Genomic DNA, 16,351 nt, shown 5'->3' on the forward strand with positions numbered 1-16,351 from the left:
TGTCAGAGAAAGAAGCCTGTTGTCCGGTCCTATCTCTCCAGCCGTGTTGGCACATATTTTCAGGTGGGACTGATGCCCTGAGTCTTCCCTGCTGGACAGAGGGCTTAGGGTCTCCTGGAAGAACTACATGCTCGTGACTTGGAGAGGGAAAGAGATTTGTGCAGATTCAAGGGAAATTAGGAGCAGAGTGGGACTGGAAGTCATGTCTCCCACCTCCCCCAGCACCTTGTTTGTGCCTCAGTTTCCCCCACAGGGACATTCAAGGCTCAGGGTTTTGATGAGATAGAGAGAGCTGCTCTTGGGGTCTCCGTTTCCCCTGCCTATATATATCCCACTATAGGGCGATTGACAAACCTGGCCCACTGGAACCTGTATGTGGTCAAGTTTTTACTAGTCTGCAGAGAAACAGAGAGAGAGCAGACAGACAACAGAATGAGTTTTTTCCTAAAGTAAGATGTTTTCAGCTGAGAAAGTGGTCTTTTTCCCACTGATTTTTGTTGGCATTAACATCCTGTTTTGTTTTTTTTTCTGAAATGGTGGGGGCAGTAAAGGACAATTTTAATATTGAAACACTCTTACTTGGCATAGAAAGATGGGGGCTCTAGGCCAGTTTTGGAACTGGGAAACGTAACTGGGTTCATGAAACCCCAAAGTTTGGAGTTCACTGAACTTAAAACGGGATCTTGGGCTCCTTTGAGCTCAGGGAGGGTCAGGTAGGCAGAGATGTGGCTGAGGTCACATGATTGGAAAGTACTGAGAGACTGGGCCCTGGGCATGGAGGGGAAGGTTCCAGCAGCTAAAGCCAGAGCCAGACTGCAGAGCAGGGACTATACCTGGCACATAGTAGTTGCTCATGATTACCATGTGAGTGCTCAGCACATAACTCAGAGTCAGGGCAGTGGGCAGGGAGACAGAGGACTGGGTTCTGAGTTGGATAGGTGTTGTAGGTAGGGATTCCCCAAAGCAGAGCCTGAGGCAAGGATTTAGGTGAATGTGAGGTATTGAGTAAGTTCTGTAAGGCAGGGTTGAAGTTCAGGGAGGTGAGTGAGGCAGGGTCACCCAAGTTCAAACTTGGAGTCCATCTTTGTTTAAAATTGTGATATTTTGCTCATCATGCATTTTGTGCATTAGTTTCAATTTTTAAAAAATACGGAACTAGGCATGCCTGGGTGGCTTAGTCTGTTAAGCGTCTGATCTTTGGTTTTGGCTCGGGTCCTGATCTCGGGATTGTGAGATGGAGCCTGGCATCTGGCTCTGAGCTGAGCTGGGTGTGGAGCCTTCCTGGGATTTTCTCTCTCCTCCCCCTTTGCCCCGCACCCCTCCCCCACTTGCATGCATTCTCTCTCCAAATCAATTAATTAATTAAAAAAATATGGAACTTAGTATTAAGATAATAAGATAATTAACATAATGCTAGAATATGGAATTTGATTAATTAATTAAAAATATGGAACTAGGAGGTGCCTGGGTGGCTCAGTGGGTTAAGCCTCTGCCTTTGGCTCAAGTCATGATCTCAGGGTCCTGGGATTGAGTCCCGAGTTGGGCTCTGCTCAGCAGGGAGCCTGCTTCCCCCTCTCTCTCTGCCTGTCTCTCTGCCTACTTGATCTCTCTCTCTGTGAAATAAATAAATAAAATCTTTTACAAAAATATGGAACTAAAATACTATTTCTTCTGATTAGTGTATTTTGGAGCACAATCTTTATGCCTTCAAGGACAGAGCAGAAGAGGAACTCCGTAAGGAGGCAGTCTCAGGCAGAGACTAGCCTCAGCCTGGTCCCACGGGGAGCTCTGGAGCCTGAATTGTACTCCATCCGTTGGGGAGAGGCAGCCCCTGCTTAGCTCAGGGCCCTTCTCAGGAGAGGAGGCCAGCTGTCTGGTACTCTATAGCTGTGGGATGGGTGCCCTCAGTGAGGAAAGGGGATCTGAGCTGGGCCCCAACATCTACCACGACACTCTGTTTTTCTTTGAGAGATGGCAGTAAAACATTTGAATCATTTATAAGTGCTTTTGGCTGTTGGACTGTGTTTCTTTGCCTAGGAGGGTGCTGAGGCTTTCAGGACCCAGCTTCTATTCCTGTTATAGAATGGAGGAATCTATGAATGTTCTGGAGCAGGGAGGGCATTCTGGGTTGGGGAAGGGAAGGGGGAGGGAGCTGGTGTGGATATGGGCGTGGCCCAGGGGGGTTGAGCTCATTTCAGCTACCAGCTCCTTTCCTGGGAGGGTGGGAGCAGGGGGAGAGGAAAACCCAAGTGGGTTAGGTGTCTGTGATTCTGGCCAGGGAGGGAAAAGCAGGGGGAGGAGGAAGAGGAAAGGAGGAAGGAGAGGGCTTTGCCCCCCAGTAAGCAGGCATGTAGTGAGGGTGATGGGAGGTGCCCTGCCTTTTCCGAAACTGGGAAGCTGAGGAGTGTTCAGCCCCTGAGGCCTGGGATATTTAGTCCTGAGTCCCAGAGCCCTGGAGACGGCTGGGCTTTTTGGTGGAACTCAGGATAAATACCACCAACCAAGTGTGACGTGCATCCCAGGGCTCAGGGAGAGAGGCACGGGGTTGGTTCCCTGACCACACCTTCCCTCCGGGGTTCTAGGGTGACACCAGGGTCCATATGTTCTTGCTCAAATTCTGCTTCTGCCGCACACTGTACCTGTGTGTACACCGTCAGAGCTTTAAATCCGAACTCCGTCTGTAATCACCTACTCCATACTGTAGCTGTGGGACCTTGGCATGTTGCTTGGCCCCTCTGTTCCCTCAACTGTGAGATGGGGTGGGAATCAGGGCTGTGGGGAGGCTGGAACAAAGTAAAGGATCGGAAGGATCCCAAGGGCTGACGGTGATGGTTCTCAGGGCTGGCTCATGGCTCCTCACTGTGGGGGCCCTTGGAAACCTGCACCAGTTTCTTGGTTCTTGGCAGATGGATGAGGAAGCAAGGAGCAGGGAGACAAAGGCCCCTCTGTCTGCCACCTGGAGCCCTCCCTCTGGGAGGTGACTTGGGAAGAAATAAGAGCCCCACGGAGGAGATGAGGACTCCTGCCTGGAAGTGGGACAGGCACCATGCTGTCTGCCAGGATTTGTTCATCATGAGCAATGGGTGGAAAATTATCTTGGATTCTTTCCTGAGGGGACAGGAAGGCTAGGGCCATCCATGGAGAGGAGAGGTTTCTCTACATCAGGAATGTGATCACTGATTTATTTTAAAACAGAATGAAAGTGGAAAACTTTCAGTTGATCATGGTTTGGGGCTGCTCATGGCTTCCCAGCCAGTCCCAGAATATGACTCCTCAGCAGCTCAGGCTCCAGCCTTTGACATGGAGACAGCTCTGGAAAAAGTGCCAGTTGGCCTGTCACTCCCCAGCTCTCTGGGGAGCCTTTCCCCTCCAGCCTGACTGGCTTCTTTTCTGGGAACCCACAGGGTCCAGATTTACCCTTTGGAGTTGGCAAGAGGGTTTTGGGCACGAATCTGTCTCCCTTGTACCAGAGATAGTTTCATATACCTGCAGAATCCATTCCTGATCCCTGATCCCCACAATGGCCCTGTATCTGATTACTTTCTCCCTCTGATAAATCTGGGAACTCAGAACCAGAAGCTGGAACAGCCGGGACAGTCAGAATAAAAACCAAGAACGCCCGACTTCCTGTGACACCTCATACCACAGATGTGGCTTGGGCTCTCTGGGGACTGACAGTCTAAGTGGCTCCGAAGCATTTTCTTGACGGATTAAAACACAACATAGCCACTGCAAAGGGAGGCCTGAAGTCTTGTTTGCTCATCGTGAAAGACAAAGGCTTGAGAGCCCCAGATGGTATTAGGAATTAGTAGGAAATGATACACACAAAGCATGTTGATTATATTTTAACACATATACAATAATGAATTATAGTAGTAAGAGACTAAAAACAAGTCAAGTACTCAACCTGGGGAGATTGGATCAGTAAATGGTGGTTTAAAAAATTAATTAAAAAATGTGTGTGTGTGTGTGTGTGTATCTATATCCCAAAATGAATACTATGCAGCCATCAAAAAGGACAGGTACTTTCTCTACATACTGATGGGACATGATCTCCAAGATGTATTGTTAGGTAAGAAAGGCAATTTGCAAAGTAGCATGTGTAATATACTACCTTTCATGCAAAATGGAGAGAAATAGAATATACGTTTTTGTTTACCCACAGAAATCCTGGAAGGGGATATGAGAAGCAAATGCTGATAGTTACAGAGGGGACTGGGTGGATGGTGGCACGGTGGGAGCAAGGATTTGCATTCTAACTTTTTAATAATTTTAGATGGTTTTAAACATCACCAATCAGATGGGAGTTGTATTACCTAGTCAAGAAATTAAGTTACAAAACCAAGTGAGAATCAAAGGCCCAGTAGACTAATAATAAGAGTTCTTATGAAGTATTATCTAATCTGTAATGACTTTTGCCACCATTATTCCTTGACTGTCACGTGAACACATTTGAGGTCTTAAACCTAGCTTGACTTGACTCTGGCTTCCTCAGTGTCCCAGGAGAGGGTCCCTTCTGGCCCACTTTGAACCTAGCGAGGGTCCTATTTGGGTTTATGCTGGGCCCACGCTTCCCTCTAATATCCACGTCATCTTGGTGGCCCCCTTGGCCGTGGGTGGTCGAGTCAAGAGACTTGCTTGTCTTGTTCCAAGAAAACATTTGAACTCTTAAACTCTTGGTGAAATGTTTATAGGAAAAAATGTGTCCTTGTGGGCTCTCCCTGATGCTAATATCCAGTGGACAGAGACTCTCTAGAGAAGATAATGACTGAAAACCCGTGTATCATTTGAGAAAACAACCTGATAGGGCTGTTAGCCAGTCTTTTCTCTGCCAGGACCTCCCCAAACACCGCTCCCACCCCACCACCCAACAGCCTGGGTATTAAGTGATGCTTGCCGTTTCCTGTTAAAATGAGCCAAAGACACGAATGCAGCTCCACTGCATCTTCTGATCAGTGTGTGGTCCCCTGTTGCCCAGTGGCTCCAGCTTTCCTTCCCAGACCAGAGGCCCCTCACGTTTCCATAGGGCTCACACCTTGCTCCTAGCTCTCTGGTCTTTGGGAATTTTGGAAATAACCTAAGGCTGCCCTCTATTCTCCAAGCTGCTTTGGACCACCCCCAGGAGAATGGCTGTTCGTGGCGCCCCTCCTTGGCCCACTCCGGTTTGGGTCCATAAGGCCTTCCTGAACCTTCTCAGGAGTCAGGCAGAAAGGTGGCTTTCAGCCTTTCCCCCTTTTGTCTGACTCTGAATCTCTGCATTTCCTTTGTCTTAGTCTTTCTTCCCTGCTCTCACCTTTTAGGTGCTTCCCTTACCCTCTCTGTGGACTCTTTGTCTCCGCATTCCTGCCTCTTGCTGTCCCCCTCCTCCGGTCCTCCCTATTCCGCTGTATCCTCTTCCGTCTGTGAGGGACTTGGCTGCCCTGCCCTCCTCCCATCTCCTTCTGTGTCCACCTCAGTGTCTTCCCCTGCTCCCCCAACCCCCTGCCCCAGCCCAGATCGACTGGCCCACCCAACGTTAACCCTGCTGGGCTTGCTGGACTCTTCCAGAGGGGGCACCTTTCCAGATGGGCAGGCCCAGCTTCATGGGTGGGCCACCAGGGCAGCCGCATGGGGCTCAGAAGGGCCTGAGCTTGGTTTAACACCTCGGAGTTGCCGTCTTGAAACTCTTAGTACTTTTTGAATAAGCCGCCTACTTGCTCACTTTGCTCGGGGCCCCACAATGTAAGCAGCCTGCTCTGCTGAGAGGCGTGGACTTCCTGGGAGGGTCCAGGTTCTGGGCATGCTGCTGCCCCCTCCCGCCCGCTAGTAACCACATCTGGACGTGCGCCCAGCTTCTGAGGCACTCCCACTATCGGCTGTCCTGCAACAAAAGAAGGTAATTGCCAGATTCATTCCCATTTTACAGATGAGACAAGCGAAGGTTCAGAGAGGCCGAAGTTCCTTGCCCCAGGGCCCAGAGCTCGAGAGCCTGCCTCTCAAATCCAGGCTTTCATGTTGAGGCTGCGGAGTCTCTGGCAGGCGCCCTTGTGTCTCTGAGCCAAGCCTCGGTCTCTGCCTCTGTGAAATGGAGGTGGTGGGAGTAGCTGCCCAGAGCAGAGCCAGTGGGCACCTAAACCTTGAATATTCTGGACAAGGTGCCTGGCATGTACCTTTTTACACAGTCGCCCCAGCCTCTCTGTACCTATTTTCTCGTCTGCCAAGTGGGGGTCATGGGAATGTGAGGACCCAGATCAGTGCTCAGCACAGGGTCCAGCATGGGTGGGCAGGCAGGGTCTGCACTCAGAAGCTTCTGGCCGCCCTCCCTCTGGGGCAGGGGATGGGGTGATTTGTGAATAGGAAAACCATATTGTCCAAACTGGGGCACTGTGAGAGTAAAAGCAGCACTCTTAGTAAGCATGTTGAGATAAGAGCCCCAAGCCAGGATATAGGGTCACTACGTAGGCGTCGTGAGCATCTTGGGCCTGGTAACAGGAAAGCAAGCATCGGGGAGGGAGCAGAACCACACCCCAGGCCTGCCTCCAGCTGGTAGGGACTAGGGCTTGGGTCTAGCATTTGCCACAGAGAATGGTGTCCCACTTGCTCTGGCTCATAACATCAAGACATCTATTCAGGGAGAAACAGGATCAGGGAGGGCGCCTCAAAGACCACACAGTTCAGGCCCGCTCCCAGATATTCTAGAAATGTCTTCCAAGGAAACCGGCAATGCGTAAACCGGGTCTAAACACTCCTGCCCGGGCCCGGCTGAGAAAATGGGCTCTTAAGGAACTGCCCTTTGGGGTCAGGCTACCAGCATGGAGGGAGGGCACTATATTTAAGCCACAGGCATCTGGATTCCTGTCCTAAAACGAGCAGAACCTCGAGCCTGTGTCCACAGTCAGGGCATTGGTGAGGACAGTGATCACCACATCACACCTTGTCCTTTCTGCAGGCACCTCCGGAGAAAAGTCCTTCTGCCCCCTGGTCCCAGGAAGGCCTCCCATTCCCCCGAGTGGGTTTGTTTTTAGCCGGAGGCACGTGACCGCTGGGACCAGTTTTCGTTTCCGAGACAAGAGTCTGGGAGTCCGCGGCGTGGCCCACCCAAGCTAAGCATGTAGGACATTACTTATCGTCTGCATTTTTCCCCTCAGCCCTGGCTCAGCTTTCTGCCTCCACCCACGTTCCCTTCCTCCTTACACTCTCACTTTTAATTTATGATCCCCTGTATATGTGAGTCTTTTGAGATTTTTTTTCCCCTCCCTTCTGGACCAAGTCAAAACATAAGCAAACACACAGACAAACCTGCAAGCAAAAACATCCTGTAGCACTCCTCCTTCTGCCGGGACAGAGAACATCCCAGCCGGTGAGAGCCAGAAGGCAAGGGGTTAAGAATGTTGCAGAGGAAATGCTGGCCCACGTTAAAAGTGAGGAAGTGACCCTCATTTGGGGGCAGGGGTGGGAAGGAGGTGGCCAGCTTATCCCGTGTGACTCTAGGGGGGCTGAACCAGGCTTGAGGCGAGTATGACAGGTTGCTCCGAGTTCAGTTTAGTCCAAAAAGGAAGAGCTTTCTAATGACTCGATGGGTTTTTCTGGAAGTTCTGCTGGGGAAGGGTTGGGAGGGGGGAAAGAAAGAGGAGTGACCTGCCCTGGAACATGGCAGAACCCAGGGCGAGTTTATTTTGGATTCTTTTATTTCTGAGTATTGACCTGGGGGCCCAGGGGATTCCTGAGGGACGGTCCCAGGGGCAGGCTCCCCTCATTTCCAGGCAACGCTAGGCAGCGAGACGGGCTGCGGGCACCCCTGCACGATATCGCCTGCGTGCTGTTTCCTTGGGCGCAAAGACTTGTGTCTCGTCCCCGCGTGAGGTGAACGCTGCCAGACACGATTCTTTGCACACCTTCCTCTCTGCGGCATTCCCACACCTAGGCTGGCGCCTGGCCCACCGCAGAGATTTGTCACAGTAATCGAATGAAGAAAACAGCTTCTGGTGGCAGAGCTAGAATTCCAACTCGGTATTATCTGCCTCCAGAAATAGCTCTCTGTAAACATAACAGCCAGGGGCATGTGTGTTGGGGCCAGGATCGTTACCTACGGAGGCTGACCGATCCATCCTGGTTTGCCTGGAACGTTCTGGAAGCTCTGCCTCGCAGGACACCCCCAAACTGGATGGCTGATCTCCTATACACCCTGTGCTGATCCCATGTAGTTTTTACAAGAACCAACCTTGCAGATGAGGCGATGGCCCTGTGGCCCGAGGTGGTATGGCAGGCGTGGGGCTGGGCCGGCCTGAGCATCTGGCTTTGCTGCTGCCTGGTGAGGCTTACGCTGTAACCGGAGTGGGGCAGACCCCTCCATCCTAAAGCCTCTCCAGCAACGGCTTTGGAGATCCTGGAATTTCCTCTGGGCTCCAACCAGCTGTTTTTTCCGTTGAGGGTGGAGGGGCAGTTTTCCCAGCAAGACCCTTCCTTAGGGCAAGGCTGGAGTGTTGCCTTGGGAAAGGTGACGGTGCAGTGACGGGATCGAGGGGGAGGGCAGCCTGTTCCTCCTCCCCCCATGCCTGGGAACAGGGTGGGATCTCAGGCTCCCCTGTCCCAGTTGCTGGCTGCAGCGCCTGCCCTTTTGTCAGCCGCCTGGGCTGGAGCCAGGGAATTCTAAGGGGCCAGAACCTGCCTAGATGCCCCGGGGCCCCTGTGCCCAGGGCCAGCAGCCTGGGCAGGGTGCAACTGCGCAGCTCACGGCTCCAGGATCTCTCGGGGCTCCACCCGGCTGAACGGGCCTCTGCAGCCCCTGCCTGTCCAGGAGCCTGGTGAGTGGCGACTATTTTCCAGAGTTGGGTGAGTCTAGTCATCAAGGGCTCTTGGAGGTGGGGTTGGGGAATGTGTGAGACGCGGTGGCCCTGCCAGCCCTGGGCCCGGGTGGGGGTCAGGAGGCACAAGAACACAGGGCTCTGTGCCCAGGGATCTCTAGCAGGCAAGTCACAGAATGTCAGGTACAGTCACAGCGACCGCCGGTGGGGCCCCGGTGTCAAGGCAGACCCAAGTTTAAATCCCATCTCTGCCCCTTCCTGGCTCTGGGATCTTAGGCGAGTGGTCTTGCTTCTTTGTGTCTCAGTTTTCCACATCTGCAAGATGGGACTGTAAAAGCCCACGTGGGTGGGTTGTTCTGAGAAGAGGTACTGGGTGCACAGTGGGCACCCAAGACGTGGGAGTTAATGTCTCATGCCAGCCTTTTGGTTTCTGTTACCTGAAGGGGAGCCCCTTCCTTCAGTCCTCCGAGCTGTGCTCCAGGACCCCAAGATGGGAGAGGGCTTCTGAGTCCGTGCATAGACGCTTGCTAGTGAGACGTGAGGGAAGTCTGACAGACAAGAAAGGCTCATCACAGCCTTACAGTAGAAGGGCCGTCTTCCCCTCCGGATGCTTGGACATGCTGTGACAGGACAGACGGATATTTCAACCAGCCTCATGGATTGCTGCTGGGATCTGTTAGAACAGACCCAAGTTCCAGGCGTGGCTGGTGATCCTGATCCTGTGCCTTCCAGAGTCCCAGTTTCAACACCTGTTAGGTGGGGATGGTAAACCCCCTATCTCTGGGGGCCTTGTCTGGAGGCTGGGAGATAAGGAAGGCCAGACCCAGCCAGACGCCTGGCTGTCCCAGCAGGAGCATTTGCTTTCTTCTCGCTACCACTGCTGGCTGCTCTGCCTGGGTTCCTATCAGAGTGCCCAGTGGGACTGGGAGGAGCAGAGGGAATGAGACAGGGCCTCTCCAGGCAGAGGAATCTGCCCGGTTAAGGGCCCCAGAGGTCTCGAACACCATGCTAGGAGGCACTGGGCTCCTGGTGCACAAGGGAGCAGGTGGGATTAGAAAGATTTGGACTCTGCGGTCCTTCACTCCCCAGCCCGAGTAGCCCTCCTTGACCCAGGGCCCTGCAGCCCTGTGCTGGGTCAGTGACCCGAGGTTGCTGACATTACCCAGGCTGGCCAAGGGGAACAGATACCAGTGCTCACATTCAGGGGGCCTCTCTTCCTCTCTTTGTGGCTTTTCTGCATCTGGGCTCCTGCCCTGTGCTGCTTTTCCCCGCCTCAGCCTCTCCTCCCTGGAGCTTTGTAAGCACACAGCGCTCCCCACAACTGGAAGTCCACCCTCTCCCTGGGTCCCACCTCCCTGCTGTAGCTCTCCTGTCCCCTCAGCCCCCTCTAGGATGCAAACCCTCAGCTTAGAACCACTCCCTCCCTCTTTCCTGCTCCTGCCATGTCCCCTACAGTTGTCTGCCACAACCCTGTAAGTCCCCATTCTAATCCCACTTCTGCAGTTTCCTGGCTGGGCAGCCTCGGGCAAGCTACTTAACCTCAGTGAGTTTCTCCTCCTTCATCTGTAAATGGGGCTAATAATAAAATAATAGTTCTAACCTCCCGAGACTGACATAGAGACTGAGCTAGTAATATGAAAATGCTACACACATAAGAAGCTTTCAAATTTCTTTTAACATTTTTTTTATGGAGTGCCCACCATGTGTCACTTATGACTTAAGGGGCTGGGGTACAGCAGTGGCCAGAACAGGCCACAGAGGCCACAGCCTCTGCCCTCAGTAAATGTCAGCTCTGACTTGGGCATCTATTTGCATGACTGCTTTTCCCAGCTCCCCGCAGCCGCAGCCGGGTGGGCAGGGATGGGGGGGTGTGGGGTGGGGTGGGGGTGGGGAGGGATGTTGTCTAGTTCATCTGTGTGTCAGACTCCTAGCTCAAGGCCTGGTCTTGCTTGCTTGCTTGTGAAGGGAAGCCCTCTGATTCTGGGCTTCCCTTGGCATTCCTGATTTCCCTGGAGAGTTTATTGCACCTGAAGGGGAGCCCCTTCCTTCAGCAGTGGGACACTGTAGGGTCAGGCAAGCAAGTCTGTGAGGCTCTAGGTCTCTCTCTGTCTCAAGCTGCTGCCATTTTGTATGGTTCCGGCACTGTAGCAGTGAGGTCCCTCCTCAGCGTTGAGATATCAGAGCTGGAACAGCTGCGTGTGAGGCAGGGTTCTCTCGGTGGCAGGGGACAGGACCCCAACTCAAACTGGCTAAAGCAGGAAGGGAAATTCATCGGTTGGGGGGAACTCGTCTATCCAGCAAGTGTTTCAGGCATGTTTGGTCTCTCTCCATCTTTGAGGTCTGCTTCCTTCCATATTGGTCTTGTTTTCTGGTGGAATTTGCCCAAGGGGTGACAAGAGTCTCAGAAGGCTCTCACTGGCCCACTTCAGGCCCCTGTGCCCAATTCCTGAAGCAGTCATTGGTGGCCAGGGGATGGGGTATTCTCATTGGCCAGGCTTGGAGCAGGGGGCGGGGTTATCTCCTTCCAAGCCCCTCAGCCTGAGGAGGCAGAAGGAGGGCTGGCTTTCCACAAAGAAGAGATGGTCAGGTCACTCCCCAGAGGGACCCAGGAATGGGCACCACCTGGGAGCAAGTAGAAGTCCAGAAGCTGTCTCTGGATTCCAGGGGCTCCTCATCAAAATCTTAGGGTTTGCTAAGCTAAGGTTTGCTGAAGGTTATCAGGAAGGGGTACTTCTAGAGAGAAAGGCAGCATTTCTTCTGTTAGGGGAGTGATTTATATTTGATTCCTTTCTGGGACCATACACCAGGAAGGAGGAAGGGAGCAGACGTTGCTGGCCCCCTACCCTGTGCCACACACTGCTAAGCTCTGCGTGCTTCACGACACCAGAAGCAAGCACGGGTTGTGGAAGGAAACTCCAGAGTGGTGAGCAGGGAGGAATAGAGTGGATGCCCACATCTCAATCCTGGTTCTGCCCCTTCCTAACTGTGTGGCCCCAGGCAGATTGCTTGATCTCTCTGTGCCTCAGCTTCGTCATCTTGAAATGGGAGCAGTAAGACCCTCTGTGCCGTTACTGTCTAGATTGCACGAGCTTGTGTGTTGAAGTATTTAGAACGACGTCTGGTGCATTGCAAACTTCCAGTGAATGTTGGTCATTGTTTTAGTCTGTCTTGGTGGCTATAACGAAAATATAAACTAGGTGGCTTATAAACCACAGAAATTGATTTCTCACTGTTCTGGAGGCTGGGAAGTCCAAGGTCAGGGTGCCGCCAGATGTGGTGGCTGGTGAGGCCCTGCCGCCTGCTTCATCAATGGCTGTCTCCTCGCAGACCGTGGAACTGGGACTCTCTCTGTGGGGTCTCTTATGGGAACACTCATCCCATTCATGGGGCTCCGCCCTCAAGACCTCATCACTTCCCAAAGGCCCCGCTTTCTCATACCCTCACATTAGGAATGAGGCTCCAACATGTGAATTTGGCAGGGGAACAGCGTTCACGCCACTCGTTATCGTTACTACTTTTATGGCAATTAATTGGGGGAAGGGAATAGAAAGTACAACTCTTATGGTGGAATTCAAGGCATAGCAGCGGGGGTTTACCAGATGTCAGTTTGGTGTGGGCGAGGATGCCTTTCTGGAATCCAAAAACCAGACCCAGACGCTGCTCCTTTGGCTGCATCCATACTCCTCTCCTGGGGGTCTCCACACTTACCTGCCTCACACCCCTGTCTTAGATGTGCGTATTTATTTTGTGAGTTGCTGGTTCTGGCTGCCCCTTGGCATTACTCATCCCCACCCCCCACGCTGAAAGGCCCCAGGTCAGTGAGATTGTGAGATGAGGAATCAGCATTATCGTGGCGACCAGATTGCATCCGTGGCTTCAGGGGCTCTGGGAGCTGATGAGTCTCAGTCCCCGGGACTGGCCAGTGTGGGCCCGTCTCTGTGACCTGGCTTCTCCCATGAAGTCTCATCTGGGTATCTCTGGTACCCACTTGTCTGCCCATCTAAGACCTTTCTCCCATCCAAGTACTAACCAGGCCCGACCCTGCTTAGCTTCCGAGATCAGATGAGATCGGGTGCGTTCAGGGTGGTATGGCCGTAGACCATCTAAGACCTTTCTTAGAGCATTGGCCGTTGCCATGGAAACAACTCTTGAGGCAAAACTGCCCACATGGGCTGAGGAAAAGGAAATAGGGAGATTACCAGATTCCCTCACTCTCTGAGGGGACCCCAATTCCTAGAGCCTCCAAAGACTGCTACTTCTGACTGGACTTGGAACTAGCAGAAGGATCCTTACCCAGCTCACAGGGCCCCTTGCTTGTCTCCTGCCTCCAGCCTCTCCTCCTCCAGCACAGCCCCCATATCAGTTGTATGAGTTAGAACTGGGGTCATTTGAGAAAAATGGACACTCCTCTGGTCAAAAACCATCCATGGCTCCCTATTGCCCCCAGGGAAAAGTTGCTGCTTTGCAGGGGTCTTCTTCATACAGCCCTCCCTCCTGCCATCCCACTCCACACGCACTCTCACCACGCTTGATCAAGCCTCTGGGCCTTTGCACACAGTTCTGTCTGCACAGATGCCCCCCTCCTTCTGTGGCTCCACTTAGCAAAGGCTTTGCACCCTCCAAGGCTCAGCCCAAATGTCACCTCCACCAAGAAGCTTCCTCTGATTTCCCCAACCAACTTGCCTTTGATTGGTACAGAGCCAGGGTCAAAAACTTGGCTGCTAATGGCCAGGAAGGCGACACAATGAGTAATGTAGGGACTATGTTGTCACTTCTGCAAAGAGATATGCACCCTCCCATTACAGCTAGAAGTGAGAATGACTTGACCCATCTTTCTCACCAGATCTCTCTGATCTCTATACCAGCAGGACCCAGGGCAAACTCTGTGGTGAACTGCCACTGGCTCATAACCACAGAATCAAGAAGGTATTAGGGAGGGGTGGAGATGGCAGAGAACCCCATCCTGTTTGTGATGCAGCCCAATATGGCCAGTTCACTGGAAGTCTGGACTTTAGATGCTCTGAGGAGCATCAACCATGCCCCTGTGCCCACCTCCCCTACATGAGGGCAGAGACTGGGCCATCTCACACCCACAGCTTCTAGCAAGGAGTGTGGCATTTAGAAGGTGTTCACTAGCAGCCTTTTGAATCAATGTTTGAATGCACAGATCTGTGCCATTTCCTGAACCTGTCAAACCTGCTCCTGCCACAGGGCCTTTGCACTTACTATTCGTACTACCTTCAATCAGATAGTCACATGTCTCCCTCTTCTTATATTCAAGTTTCTGCTCAAAGGTCACCTTCTCAGAGAGGCCTTCTTTGAGCACTCAACCTAAAATAATACCCTCTCCCCCATCTCTATGCCCCATACCTCTTTTTTTTCTTTATAAGATTTTATTTATTTATTTGACAGAGAGAGAGACAGCGGGAGAGGGAACACATGCAGGGGAGGCAAGAGAGGGAGAAGCAGGCTCTCTGCTAAGCAGGGAGCCCAATGTGGGACTCGGTCCCAGAACCCTGGGATTATGACCTGAGCCAAAGGCAGGCGCTTAACTACTGAGCCTTCCAGGCTCTCCACCCCATTCCCCGTTATAGTTTTTCTGTAGCACATCCCACCACCTGCCACTGTAATCATTTTATTTTTCCATCATTTACATAGTGTTTCCCGTGAGCCAGGCCTGCTTCTAAAACACTGACAATGTAAACTCATTTAATCCTTAGAACAACCCTGTGAGGGTGGAGCTGCATCCCTGCTAGTTTTCAGATGAGGAAGCTGAAGCACAGAGAGGTATGGTGACTTGCCCGAGGTCACACAGCTAGTGATTGGCAGAGCAGGGATTCAAACCCAGGTTCTCTGGCTCCAGGGGTGATGGCCTTCTTCATCATGCCTTTGTTTATCTGTTTGTTCCCATCCCCCCACCCCCCTGGAGAATGCCAACCCCCTCAGTTCCCAGATCCAGGCTTGGGGCCCAATAGATGTTTAATAAATATTTCTTGGAAGGTTAGAGCAAAGGAAACAGGAGAATCTGAGAACTAGAGGGAAGAATCTTCGGCCTTCAGAGCTCTCCGTTAGCCCAATGTCAAGGCCATCTTGCCGGAACTTTCTCAGCCTCCCAGAGGGTTTGAGTCAGCCTGTCTGGGAGAGGCCCCAACCCAGCCTCTCTCACCCTCCCTCACCCTCCAATAGGGCCTCTGTTTTCTGACCTCTCCCAGGCCAAGGTGCCAAACCGCACTCCTGGAACCCCAGGCCCATGCTGAGCACACTTCCTCCTGTGACAGGGCCACGGAGGAGAACGTTCCAGGCCGGAGGCAGGAAGTCTCGGAAACAAGGTGGCCTGGAGTGAACAGGGCTGTTGGGCAGCCAGGGAGGGGCCCGGCAGGGCTGTCCTCCACCAGATGTGCTGGAAGCCTCAGCATGGCTCAGGGGACAAGCAAACAGGACACAAGGAAAAGGCTGGAAAGGGGCCCAGGCTCCAGCGCTGCAGCCTGTCAGTGACCCAAACATAGCCAGCACTCCCCGACGTTTGACCCTGTTTGGAGGGCTTCCAGAGAATGCGCATGCCCTCCCAACTTCCCCTTGGACCCTCAAATAGCAGGTCTGCCAAGGTAGCAGTGGGAATGCAGTTCCCAGGCTTTACCTTGCTCATGGTGTTTGTAAGTCCTTGTGGTTGTGATAGGCACTCTGCGGCTTCGCCAGCCTCGTTTCACTGAATGCTCACAGCTCCTGGAGGCAGATGCCAGGGATGAAGCTCAGAGAGGTGAAGCAACTCGTACCAGGTCACACAGCCTGCAAGGGCCAGAGCTGGGATCCAATCCTAGCTCTAAGTGGGTTGGAACCAGGTTCCAGGAAAGACCACAAGAGAAGCCAGATTCTACCCATTGCTCACTTGTTGGGGTAACCTGGGGAAAGATCATGAAACTTGTTTGAATTTCAGTTTTCCCATCTGTCAAATGGGAATAAGGGGAACTCAGCATCACGTGAGACCCCACAAGGGCTGACTGTGTTGCTAGGTGCATCCCGTCGGGCCTTCTCCTTGATCTTCACAGCCTGCAGGGTGATCTCCACGCCCCAGAAGCAGAAATGGGGGGTTAGAGATGTGGGGAACGGGTCCAAGACCTCACAGCCTGGGGCTGGCTCTGGGTGACGCTGTGCAGCTCTGTGTGGACCGATGCAGGACAATAGCTTGGGTTCAGCGGAAAGATTTCACCAAGTGCAAAACTGCTTTGCAGAGGCTCTCGTGGAGGATGTGGGGACGCAGGATGGGGGAGGAGACTGAGCTGAGGGTGGCAATGGCAGTGGCCAGGACAGCTGTCTGATCCCGGAGGAGGAGGCTCAGAGGAACCGCTGCCTGCGGCCTGGCTCCCATCCCTCCTCTGCCCCCAGGCACATTCCAGGCTGGTCTTCAAGTTCCGTTGGTTTCTAGAAGTGTGGCTCTTTGCTTCAGTTCAGAATCTGCTAGCTGGATTCAGCCCAGCTTTCTCTTCGCCCGGGGACAGGGATGCTGCTGGTTCTCCCAGATAAGCACGGTCTGAATTTTCTCCACGAATGTTTGCTGAGCACCTGCTGGG

General features: G+C 52.8%; 1 protein-coding gene across 8 annotated transcripts in view; it reads left to right on the forward strand.

Moving 5' to 3' along the window:
* The window catches only part of CMKLR1 (chemerin chemokine-like receptor 1), a 47,315-nt gene that overhangs the window by 14,236 nt on the left and 16,728 nt on the right, over positions 1-16,351 (forward strand). Inside the window, exon 1 of one of the 8 annotated variants that reach the window (XM_044244117.1) lies at positions 8,614-8,811. The exons of 6 other annotated variants lie outside the window; for them this stretch is intronic. The gene's annotated coding sequence lies outside the window, so the exon portion shown is untranslated. Of the gene's footprint in view, positions 1-8,613; positions 8,812-16,351 lie in introns of those variants that run through there. One more of the 8 variants, XM_044244113.1, reaches the window with a different exon arrangement.

The sequence above is a fragment of the Neovison vison genome, chromosome 3, assembly GCF_020171115.1.
Source record: "Neovison vison isolate M4711 chromosome 3, ASM_NN_V1, whole genome shotgun sequence".
Classification (NCBI taxonomy): Eukaryota; Metazoa; Chordata; class Mammalia; order Carnivora; family Mustelidae; genus Neogale; species Neogale vison.